We start from the raw sequence: 11,824 nt of genomic DNA on the forward strand, positions 1-11,824 counted from the left end.
CAAAACAATGATGCAAAGTGCCCCTATTTAACTTAAGTGCTCTGACAAGGCACACAGACTATTCTTCAGCATTTCTGCCGTACGTAGCCATCAGAAAAATCACACGTTTATTATGCATACAGAGTTCTCTCTTGATTGGAAAGCATTTTCCATATTTTGCAGGGCACCCCAGCTCGGCAGCCAAGAGCACGGCTCCTCCGCGGCGGACGCGGTGCGAATACTCACGACGAGTCCTGGCAGTGTCCCTGGCTGGCTGCACGCACCGAGCCCCGTCCCACAGCCCCATCCCTCTTCCGAAGCCTGGAGCAGGTGGAAGGACTCTGGAAAAACCATGCTCTTGGCCTTTTCCTGCCCAATTTCACAAGGTTAATGAGACCTGCAGAGGAATCGCTGCTGGAGACGGGGCAACATGAGCCTTGCAGAGCATCACATCTGGAGTCCAGAGGCTCTTGCCTCCCCCATTTGTGTTTGCTTCCCACTCCCTCATACACAGCAGGATCAGTGATTCTCTCTCCTTTGCAAAGAGCTCAAACAAGGACTGTGGAAAAAGAATAAAGGGGAAAGGAGATTTCAAAATGAAGTCTAGTTATTTTCTAATCTCATACCTGAAATTTATAGCATCATTCTCCCCTCTGAATAAACAACTATTCTGTCCCCTCCAATTACAACACACAAAGCTGACTGGTACACGCAATGTCAAATTTACACTGGTGCCTTTTATCAGGATTTCCTTTCATATTGCTCTCTAAGCAATGACTTTGTAAGGAGATTAACTGCATTATATGCCACACATTAAACAAACCCACATGTATACAACACAGCTTTTAAGAGATTTCTGTTTTTCCCAGGATGGCCCTTCCTATCCTAGAAGGTCTTGGTTTTTAGCACCCTCAAGCACTGGTCCACTACCACCACCAGCAGAGAGGAGGAGTTCCAGATATACCCAGTATCCACTTACACTGCCAATAAATTGGGTGGAGATAGCTTTATTATTCCTATTTCATGGGGAAATTGCTGATCAGCTCTGCTTGTTATCCAAGATAAAGGCAAAAGGAAAAACAGTGGAGACTTACAGTAAAGACAAGGCATGCATTTCCCAACAAAGGCATCTTCTAAAAAGATTCCTTTAAAAAGTTCGTTTAATTTTTTTCTTAATACTTGTTCTAACTTTTTTTTAAAAACTATTCTCTCCCTGATTTCCACAGTTTACAAAACCCAAACCAAATAAAACCAGACAAAAACAAACCACAATTTTCCCAAGCACTGTGCAACCCACAGCAACATCATTGACAACTTCCTAGGCATTCAGTGACATAAATTCTGCCAATCATAGGTGTTTTCCAAGGGACTATGTCTAGTTTCTGTAACCACCATCTTTCAGGAGACTGCTCAGAGCAGCAATTTGTTACTGAAAGGCTGTGACCCCAGTACTCAGGTAGGTGGGACATGGGTGGGATCTTCCTTCCCATTGACTTGCCTGGTACTGGGCAGCAACACCCAACAACAGAGAACCTGGGTGGGTGAAGAGCCAATTCCTCCCCTTCAGGTTTCGGGTTGCTTTTTTTGCTTTCGAGGACTCAGCTGATTCTTCATATCAGATTATTCCATTTCATGTTTCCTGCTCACATACATGTGGCACTGTCAGCTCACAAAACAGGCGGATCAGGGATGATGGAGGGACAGTCTCCCCCTGCCAATCCCTCCTGCCTTCCCTTGCCTCCTTGCAAGACTGTGGAATGTCTATTCTCTCAGTTTCTTTTGTTATCTATCCCATCCCTTCCACCACCTGTACTGCTTTTCCTGATTTCTGCTGCTCTTTGGCACATTCTTTTCCTTGACTTTCTGTCAACACCCCTCACATCCCTGAAAGCTTCAATTTTTTAATTCTCTACCTATCAAAGCAATTAAAACAAGACTCTGGAGAACAACTGACCTTGTCATACAGGTCTAAAAAGAGAGAAAAATATTTTTTTAAATAGTATTATTACCAATTCAGCTAATGGAAGACAAATCAAATGTGCTTCTCATTTTGTAGGAGCTGAAATAATTTAAATGCATGATGTAATTGTCCATACTTCTTCTGTGAAAATAAGAAACCTACATTCAACAACTCCACATTCAGCTGTTTTTCCAGCTGGAAAGATGGAAAAAAAAATCAGAATACCCATTCATTCCCTGAAGAGGAAGCAACCAGTCTTCACATAACATAAATTAGTTTATCTAGATCTAATATTTTCTATTTAATGTAGAAGCTCATCCAAGATCTTGGCTTCATCCAGATGAAAGGCAGGCTGCTTGTATATTGGTGAGCCAATCCTACTTAACTAACACTAGAATTGTGTACATGGAAATGATTTCTATACAAGCAAAATTAAAGCAAATAAAAAAGTGAAAAGTCTGAAAGCAGTCATCAGCTGAACCTTTCTTTAAATGGACATTATCCAGGTACCAAAAAACTTTGGGGATGTAACCAGAAATTGTGACTTTGAAGAATGCATAGGAATCTGCAGAAGTTGGGGACCTAGTTGTAAATTGAATTTATTATGTGGTCTAGGTGTATAAACAAATGGCCAAAGCCAAGAGCAGTAGCAATAAAGGAGACCAGATGTTGTTGTCCCAACCCATCCAAGAGGAAGCTATTGAGGACTGAGACAGGTCACGTGCCAGTCTCTCTCAAGAACTTTAATGTTCGATGAAAGTGTTTCACTGCAAAAACCTTAGTACCAGTTGCAGAGGACCAACTTCAGCCACAAAGCCTGCTAGACTGGGTACAAACAGATCCACACCTTTGAGGAGTAGCTAACCTGGAATTTCCATTTTGTTAAAGCACATCAATTGTTTTAGAATCATTTTAGAAACATTTCTCAGAAGTGACCCAGATAGGTCTGGGCTTTAGGCACACAAATGATGGAATATTTGCACATGGTAGTTCCCTTGAAGAGACCAATGATATGAACATTTCCCAAAGTTACTGGAGTAGTTCCTTAAGAGAACTGGAGTGGGGGGAAAAACACACATACACACACAGATGTGAGAAGAGATTGATTTGCTTTCCAGCCTGAATTATCCAACAATCCTATGATCCACAAACTCTCAAAGGCAAAATGATGTTCACTCCTCACAAAACAGTATTTCAGAGTGTACCATTTCCTTTCTCAGAGGGGCAGGAATGGGACACCCATCCAGAGTTGTAGCAGAGATCACATACCTCCAGCAAGAAGCAGGAGCACACCAAACCCCCTGAAAGCAATAAAATCCCCTCATTACTCAAACATCCACATGATGTTGGGACCGGCAGGAGCAAGGAGTCAGCTCGGCCAGGATCAGCTACAGAGACAGAAATGGAGCCTGTGAGCTCCTGCTTGCCTGCAGTGGGATTTCCACCTCCTCCTCTGCAGTCCCATACACAGAGTGAATACCACTGCAGGTGACTTCACCAAGTGGCATTGCTTTGTTCATGCTTACACATTCAGGCATGCCTACACATATGCTGACACAGGACCACATATTTCTGATCTTTTCATTTGTTGCAGCACCGCACACATGGTAAATACATCCACACTGCTGCAGTAAATCATCATTTTACAATGGATATATACCTATATTATTACTGTAATGCTGATGTACTGAACCATTAGTATAAAAAAAGCAAGCAGGTGATAAAAATGATGCAAAGACTCCCATAAAGTAAGAAACAAAACCCAAACTACTGTAGCAAACATTAGCACTGAGATAAGTAAATTAGTGATTATTCTGGAGATAAATTAGTGGGTAGATAGGAGTACGTAAAGTATATGTTGCTGCTTGTATCTTTTCCAGTTGGGAGCTGTGAGCTGCGCCTTCTAAAATCTATGTAGCATCAGTGCAATAATATGGATGGATATTTAAGACTAGGCTATGACCATGACTCTGAGGCAATTGCCTTCCATAGAAGTCAGCACACCAGCAAATTTCATCCTTATTAACTTCGCTGCTTTTATACATCGCACTAATTAAAAACCCTACCATAAAAGTTGCTCTCAGATACTTTGCATAGAGTAAATATGCTGTGGGAATCCAGTGTAACTGCAAATTTGCCTCTAAGTAGAAAACAGTCAGTGACCCTGAAGAGATCAATTTTTAGGCAGCAATACAAGGTATCCATGGAACAGAGAGATTAACTCTTCTCAGCATTTCAAGACTCCCAGTGAAACCAAATCTTCAGAGAAAACATATATTCAGAGTGGCTTTGGAATCCAGACCTAATATATTGAGAAACTTTCAAAGCAGGTCATTTATTTGACATAATTGTGCTAACATCCCTTTAAGCTGTGCAAACCAGAAAGATCATTTCAAAATATTAACTTATTTCTTGCTATCAACAACAATGCAATTAATTCCCCTCAATAAAGATTGTTTTTGCAAAAGAGCAATAAGGTGCCTCTGCAGGGGGCATCATTATCATTAAATAATCACACCCCAGGAGACGTGAGGCACTCCGCTGCACCATGTACATTTTAGCACTCTGGAGTATGATTAGTTTGTGTTAACCACACCCCAGCATAGCTAATTGGGAAAAGAAACTATAAACTGAGGAGATTTCCGTATTTATTTTATTATATTTTAGGAACTGACAGGGAAACCGGGAAGTTTTTTACCAGTCCCATGGAAAAAGTGACCAAGTCTGGCCCAGCAAGGCACTGTCCTCCTATGGTGCCACTGAGGCAGACAGAGCCCATAATGAAACCTGCTGTGGTAATGGATATTAATTTATTAATGGGCATTAATATCTGCATCCTCAAAAAATTATGTGAGCAAACCCTATGCACAACAAGGGGTTAGGACCTTGGCACTGTGTGTTTTCATATAAAAACCAGACCAGGCCCATTGACAGAACATACACAATATGCACATAGAGAATCACGAAATCGAAATTCAAGTTGGAAAAGACCTCTCGGATCATCAAGTCCAACCTTCAACCAAATACCACCACACCACGAAGTACCATGTCTGCTCACTTTTTGAACATTTCCAGGGATGGTGATTCCACCACTATACGTGTGTGTGTATGTATATATTAAATATATGTATATATATGTATGTATATATATATATATGTAACAGAATCACAGAATATGCTAAGTTGGAAGGGACCCACAAGGATTAATATATAAATAATGCAGGAAAAGAGACATAATTTTAATGGAATGGCTGCTTCTGATTTGCTGGATGTTTTATGTCACCTTGGACAGTCTGCTGTGATATAAGGCAAATCTCTAGAAAAGGATGGGATTTTTAAAAAATACATACTTTCAGAACACAGATTATTGCTTTGCATGGTGCTGGAGTTGTCCTGAGGACTCAGTGGTTGAGGTTTTTTTCTGTTCAAACCAGTGGTCTTTACCACAGAATGCACCCTGGGCATTAGATACTCCTGTTATGAATGGAAGCTATGATGATTATACTCTAGATTTGTCAATTTTCCCTTGCTGAAAAACACGTAACAAAATTGTGAAAGAATCATCTCTTTGTATGCAATTTGGTTGTGAATAAAGCAGAAACCAGCTCATCATTTCGGAGATGAAATTCCATCCTGCTTTGCCAGCCTCAGGCACAGCTTCAAAGGCAACCACACAGGCACGGGACCAGCACTGTACATCCAGAACCATGTGCAAGGGTAAAGAAGATCAATAACTATCCCAGCGTGGGTCAAACCTCATTGCTGGAGACCTAGCAGCCCTGTTTGGGGATACTACATGCTCCTGATTACTTTCTGAAGGTGTAGAGGAAAGGGGGATTGCAAGAGAAGGTAAGTCTTCGAAAGATAGTGGGAACACCATAGACATGTCTCCCTTGGGTGCTGAGGGCACACACCCAGGACACCACATGGCCAGTGACAAAGAAGACACCTTAGTCACTTAAGGACTGTGAGAAACTATGACCACAAGAGTTCCTTACTACCTACAAGCCCTCCAGGGGTAGGGTATGGCCCTTAGACCTGTGTGGAGGAGACCAGTGAGCAGCATTGGTTGCTTATATTCCTAGCCTGGACTATCTCTATATTCAGTGCTGTTATCTGTTTCTTCTCAACAGAGACTGAAAATTTTCTGCAAGACCTTCAGGTGCACCAAGTCTTACCAAAGAGCCCTTGTTCCTCCTCAGGAGCCCAGAATCTTGCTGGTGTGTGGGTGTCATCAAAGCTTAATTAGCAAAGCTTCTCCCATTTACGGGTCACACCAAGTCGAACAACGGCTGTTCAAGAGAATAAAACAGAAATGAAAAAAGGAATTAGAGACACAGTAACTCAAATGAAGCAAGCCATAACGTATGCATGAGCAAGCAATATACTTTTTGTTAACACAGGTTATTTTATAATCAATGTTTAAAGTACTTTATCAGTAACGTAACTGATACTTCATGACTATGTATGTGCACCCAGTAAGCTATAGATTTATAAATATGAGGGTTATCATGACTTCAGTGTAGCAAGGCACAGCCGTTTTAAAATTGAAATTGTCAGATTTTATCAGTTATCTCTTTCCGCAGGATAATGTAACTTTACAATTACTTAGCTCATAAAGAACTAATTTCATTCAGCTTCCAATAAATACTTTCAAAATAGGAGTCTATGGCAAGATTTCTAGAGTGGTCGAATCATGAACAATAATGGTCATACAGACTTTGAAGGAAAGTCTTGATAATGAGATTAATACCTGCAGGCTTCCCACACAAAGATTTAGTTTTATAAGCAATTAATAATAACCCCTTTTCTCTATTTTTTTGTATTACAAAAGAAAATAAGTTATTGATTTCAACTGCAAAAATAACTATTTGCATAACATTGTTGATTGTATGTTCTACTAGCACAATCAGAATTAATTGAAGCAAAATATTTTATTATTTTTAAATGGGTAAAGATTTTATATATATTAGCATTTGAATCTGATTAGAACAGTCTGTTTACCAGCACTATTAGGAGCACAGCTCATATTACCATATTCAATCCACGCTATGGCATAAAACCTTCCTGTTGGCACCTCTGGACTGACTTGTGGGTAGAGCTTTGAAAGCTTTCCTAAACTGTAAACACAATGAGAACCAGCAACTGTCACTCAGCTCTTCTTAAATTCTAGATATCATGTTCTTACTTAAATATTAAGAGTGAAACAGCAGACAATCAGTGATCTATGGGAATTTTGCTACTTATTTCCATTTTATCCACCTGATAACCTCGTTCTTCCCTCTTGTGTTTGTACGTGGGAGGAAGGTGCAGAAGGGCAGCCAGAGTATCTAAGTTTAGTCTATGTAAATAGCTGATGCAGGAAGATAACCTGGTTTAAGGTGGTGCTTCTGCTCTTGGGAGGGAAGCAAGTCAGATGCCAACATGTTTGACAACCTGGATAAGCTCTTGACCTGCAACAGGACAAAGCCAGAACTCTGTGATGAAATAATGTAATTCACACCATACTTCATCTTTCTGAATTGGGCATATTTCTAAACAGATCACATTTGCTATGAAACCACATCTGAACTGTATTTTATATTTAAATTGTATGCATGGTTGCCTTAAATTAACTGTTTCGTAAGAACAGCTTTTCTTCAAGTATAACAGTTTTAAATGCAAAACTAAGGCAACCTAGTGATACCACTTTTAAGTTGATGAACTAGTCATGCAACATACTGCAAATTTAAAAATTTATATTCATACTCAGGCCCTCAGTCTGAGCAAACACCAACTTCTTTCTGGTTCTTGGATTAAAAGAATTTTTCTGTAGCTTGTTTTTAAAATTAATTCATCATGAACCAGATGACTGACATCACACCGAGTGAGAGCTTTGGTAGCATCTATTCCCATCTGATGTTTCACTCCAGCCACCAGCAGCCAGACAGCACGTGTGTTTTGCTTGCCCAGGTGTCCACAAGAAATAAAAGGCATCTTCTGCTTGAAACGGCAGCAGTGGATTGCCACAGCTGGGAAACGGGGGGAATTCTGGTATATTAGATGTGGAAACAGATCACTCCATGTGCATGGTAAGAATTCACCTTATGCTCCCCAGCTCAGTCACCGTCAGAATATTAGGGTTTGGTTTTTGTCTAGCTGGGTTATGCACAAATTTTTGACTGTCACCAGTTCAGGAGAAGGATCTCATCTGATCTGTTTTCTCATGTTTGCTTTCCCTGAACAACTCCCAGCTGAGATAGATACAATCAGAGACTTAATCGGAGAATTTTCAAATCTTCCTGCAGCAATTAACATAAAAATAAAAAAAAAGAATAGGAAGGAGAGAGAATACGTGTTTGGGGGGGAGGGGGGAAGATATTCAAGGGCATCAGGTTTTAAAGATAAGTGTTATTTAGGACTATTTGGTGCCCCAGTATTTGAACCATTTAACTTGACAGTAGGAAAAAGCATTTTAAACTCAAGCAAGTATAGCAGGTTCTTGAATTTCAGCTGGTTTGAATATTTGACATCCCTGATAGGCTGGCTAGTCATCCAGCATGAATAGAAACAAAATAAAATGACATGGGACCAGTCCACACGCAGATTAACTACAGGCACAGAAAGCACAGAGAGAAAAATGCAGTAAGAAATTAAAGGAAAATTCTAAATACCTAATAAATCTGAGAATTTCATAAACATTTCACACAGAGGAAAGAAACAAAATATGGCAACTAAATTATGCATTCAGAATCGTATGCTTAACTGGGATACTTCGCACTTGGATTTTGGTGAATGCCGCTTTTAATTCCATTGCAGATGTTCGTATTCATAACACGACTATGCCCAAATTTAGCCAATATCAAACTGCTTTTATATGTATACTACAAATATCAAATGCCTGCAAAAGAGGCAAGAATTAAAAAGTAGAGAATATAAACTGGACTGTGAAAGAGGAAAAGGAGAATAGATGAAAATCATTTTTATAAACATCAGTTCTTGGAAAAATCACTATTAGCAAATTATCAGTTGCTTCTTCAAATAATAAGACTTTTAATCAATATGCAAAAAAATAATCAATTCCATCTCTCATTTTTTTATCCTTCTTTCTTTTGCTCTCATATTTTATGTACAGTAACTCACATTTCTCAGCCCACCGTGTAGCTATGAACTGAAATCAAATATTCAGACAGTAAATGAAGCTGCAGTTTGTATTTATAATGCTCCTATAACTATGTATATATATATTATACAATCTCAATCTCTGTTAAAAAAAAGAAGCAGTTCAATAGAAAGAGATCATTTTATTAAAAAATCATGAATGCAACTGCACTCATTCAACCTTAGAAATGTTTTGATGGCTTTTCAGCACTGCAATATATTTAGATGGGAATATGTCATTAATATAAACAGCAGAATAGAAACTATTAAACTAACACAATTTAAAACTGAGCAAACCTGAGTATTTGATTAAAGTTTTTGTACATTCTATACACTTGAACAGGTAACATAGAAGCATAATATTTTTGTTGATTTTTAATTTGTTAGAAGTATTACACTTGAAAAGCTAAATTTTCAGTAGTTTGTATTTAGAAATTAGAAATCTGGTCCTGTAGGAGCTTCTTTAGTCTGATTTTCGAAGCTATACTCTGAATTTCAAGAGAAGTTTGAGACAGAAAGCAGTAATGATGCACAGTATAGGAACCATCTCCTTTGTTACAAGGCAACACTAAATGTGCTGAGTTTGACTCAGGGTACGTTTGGTAACTTTCAGTGATAAAGACAAAATCCAATTCCATATGTTATTTAATGCACAAAGAATTTTCTAGAAGATTTGCAAAGAAAACACTATGGTTAGAAAGGTCATCCATTAATATGTAGTCAAGCCTTTAATGGATGTGTTTATTTTTCTAGACAGAATAATTAGCTGGGCATTTTTTTCCCCAGAACAACATTGCATTGCATAAATGCAGAGAATTGCTTACTAAAAACAATTTAAATTACACCTCGTACTCAGTATGTGCAACAACTGTGCTCCTATCTCTAGGATATTAGGGTAAATTTTTAAAGCAGTGCACAGAACATAATCTTGTTATTTGCTAACTGGATTTGTGTGCTTAAGACTCACACACTGCTTTGAAAAATTACCCCTTCAGAAGATTGACCTGGGTGAGGAACGGGAGTTTTAAACCTGGATTGAAGCAGAAGTTGTAACCCAGCCTGGCAGCAAAGGCTGGCTTAGCAAAATGACTTGCTGTAGTCATACTACTATTTGAATGGCCAAATTAAAGAAACTAATTCTTATTCTAATCACATCCAGTGGAATTCTGATATGCTGACACCCAAAATTATGGCTCTGTCATTAGAAAGAGAATGAGTGGGAATGTTTTGAAATTTTTTCTGTAAATTATGAAATAGACGGGGCCCTAAATGACAAGATATGACACTTTTGTTTTTTGATTATACAGTTAAAAGTTTTTAGTACTCAGCTTAATTTCAAGGGTGAATCACATCAAAGTGGATCTAATCCAAATGAAATACCTTTAAGATTCTTACTTCTTCAACTATTAGAGATCTATCATGTCTCCTGCATGAAGCCTCATTTTCGTATTAGAACAGATGGGCAAAATTGTCATTAACAGAAACTGACAACTCTAAAACTGAAATATAGATTTAGAAAGGAATCTAATGAATTAAATCAATGTTATTGCAATGAAAGCCAAAGAAATTAATAGTGATTTGTAAAGTTACCCTGTATTTTAACCTCAGTATATTTTAGTCAGTGCGATTTTAACATTCACAATACCTTTTCAGACTCATTGTTAATCTCTTACCGCGTAATACACTCTTGTCTTAATATATCATCCACTCTTAGGAGACTCAGACTCTGGGCTCCATTCAGCCAGATCAGTCTGCAATATGCTGAGAAAGATGGCAAATCCAAATTTAGTTTCATTTCCCCCTGTCCTGCAGCACAGAGGCAGCAGCATTACAGTGTTTCATGCACTTCTAGAACAGACTCCTGTGTTTACACATTTCCAATCAAAATTACTTGCAAGGATCTAGCTGCAAGTAATCACTTGCTTTACATCAAGACTCACTTTACATCAAGACTCGGTTTTTTGAAAACTTCTTTAAAGGATATGTGTCATTTATTTTTAGCCCTTTAGCTCCAAAATTAAATATTTTCCAGCTAATTTGTCTTGGTAGATATCTGTTTGTTTGTTTGTTTGTTTGTTTGTTTCATTTGCATATGTAATATAACAATTAAGATTTTTTTATAAAGCACATATACAGCCCTGAATGAGGACAAGTACCTTCACATTGTCCAAGGACACTTTGTTGTGAAACTATGGAAGCTAGAAAGCAATATATCAGATGGTTATAAATTAATTATCAGAGTCATAAGACTCATCCCAAATTGAAATGGGAGTGGAAGCAGCACACCCAAAAGCCCTCCCAGGCTAAACAGCTGCAAACTCTACAGGTCAGAGCTGCTCTCACCCTGCCCATGCTCACAAAGCTTCACAAGTCTTGGTTTAGACAGCTTTCTACAAGATAACTGTTTTTCATTTACTCTTTTTCTTTCTTAAAAAAAGATGGGTTTATTTTTTTGCAATCTGTAAGAAAAGAAAAAAAAATAATTTTTACATATAACCCCTTTGCTTTTGTGTGTACAGGTAGGCAGCTGCATGGAGTCTTCTTTCCTGGAATCTTCCTCCCTCAAAAGCCATCTGGACACAATCCTCAGTGTTCCCCCCCTCTAGGAGACCCTGTTTGAACAGGGAGGTTGGACTAGATGACCTCCAGTGGTCCTTTCCAACCTAACCTGTTCTGTGATCGAGTAGCACCAGTGTTTATTCACATTGCAAGGCTAGAAGTAAAAAAAAAAAAAAAAAAAAAAAG

This window comes from Lepidothrix coronata, unplaced genomic scaffold (genome assembly GCF_001604755.1).
Source record: "Lepidothrix coronata isolate B3197 unplaced genomic scaffold, Lepidothrix_coronata-1.0 Scaffold153, whole genome shotgun sequence".
NCBI classification, from domain to species: Eukaryota; Metazoa; Chordata; class Aves; order Passeriformes; family Pipridae; genus Lepidothrix; species Lepidothrix coronata.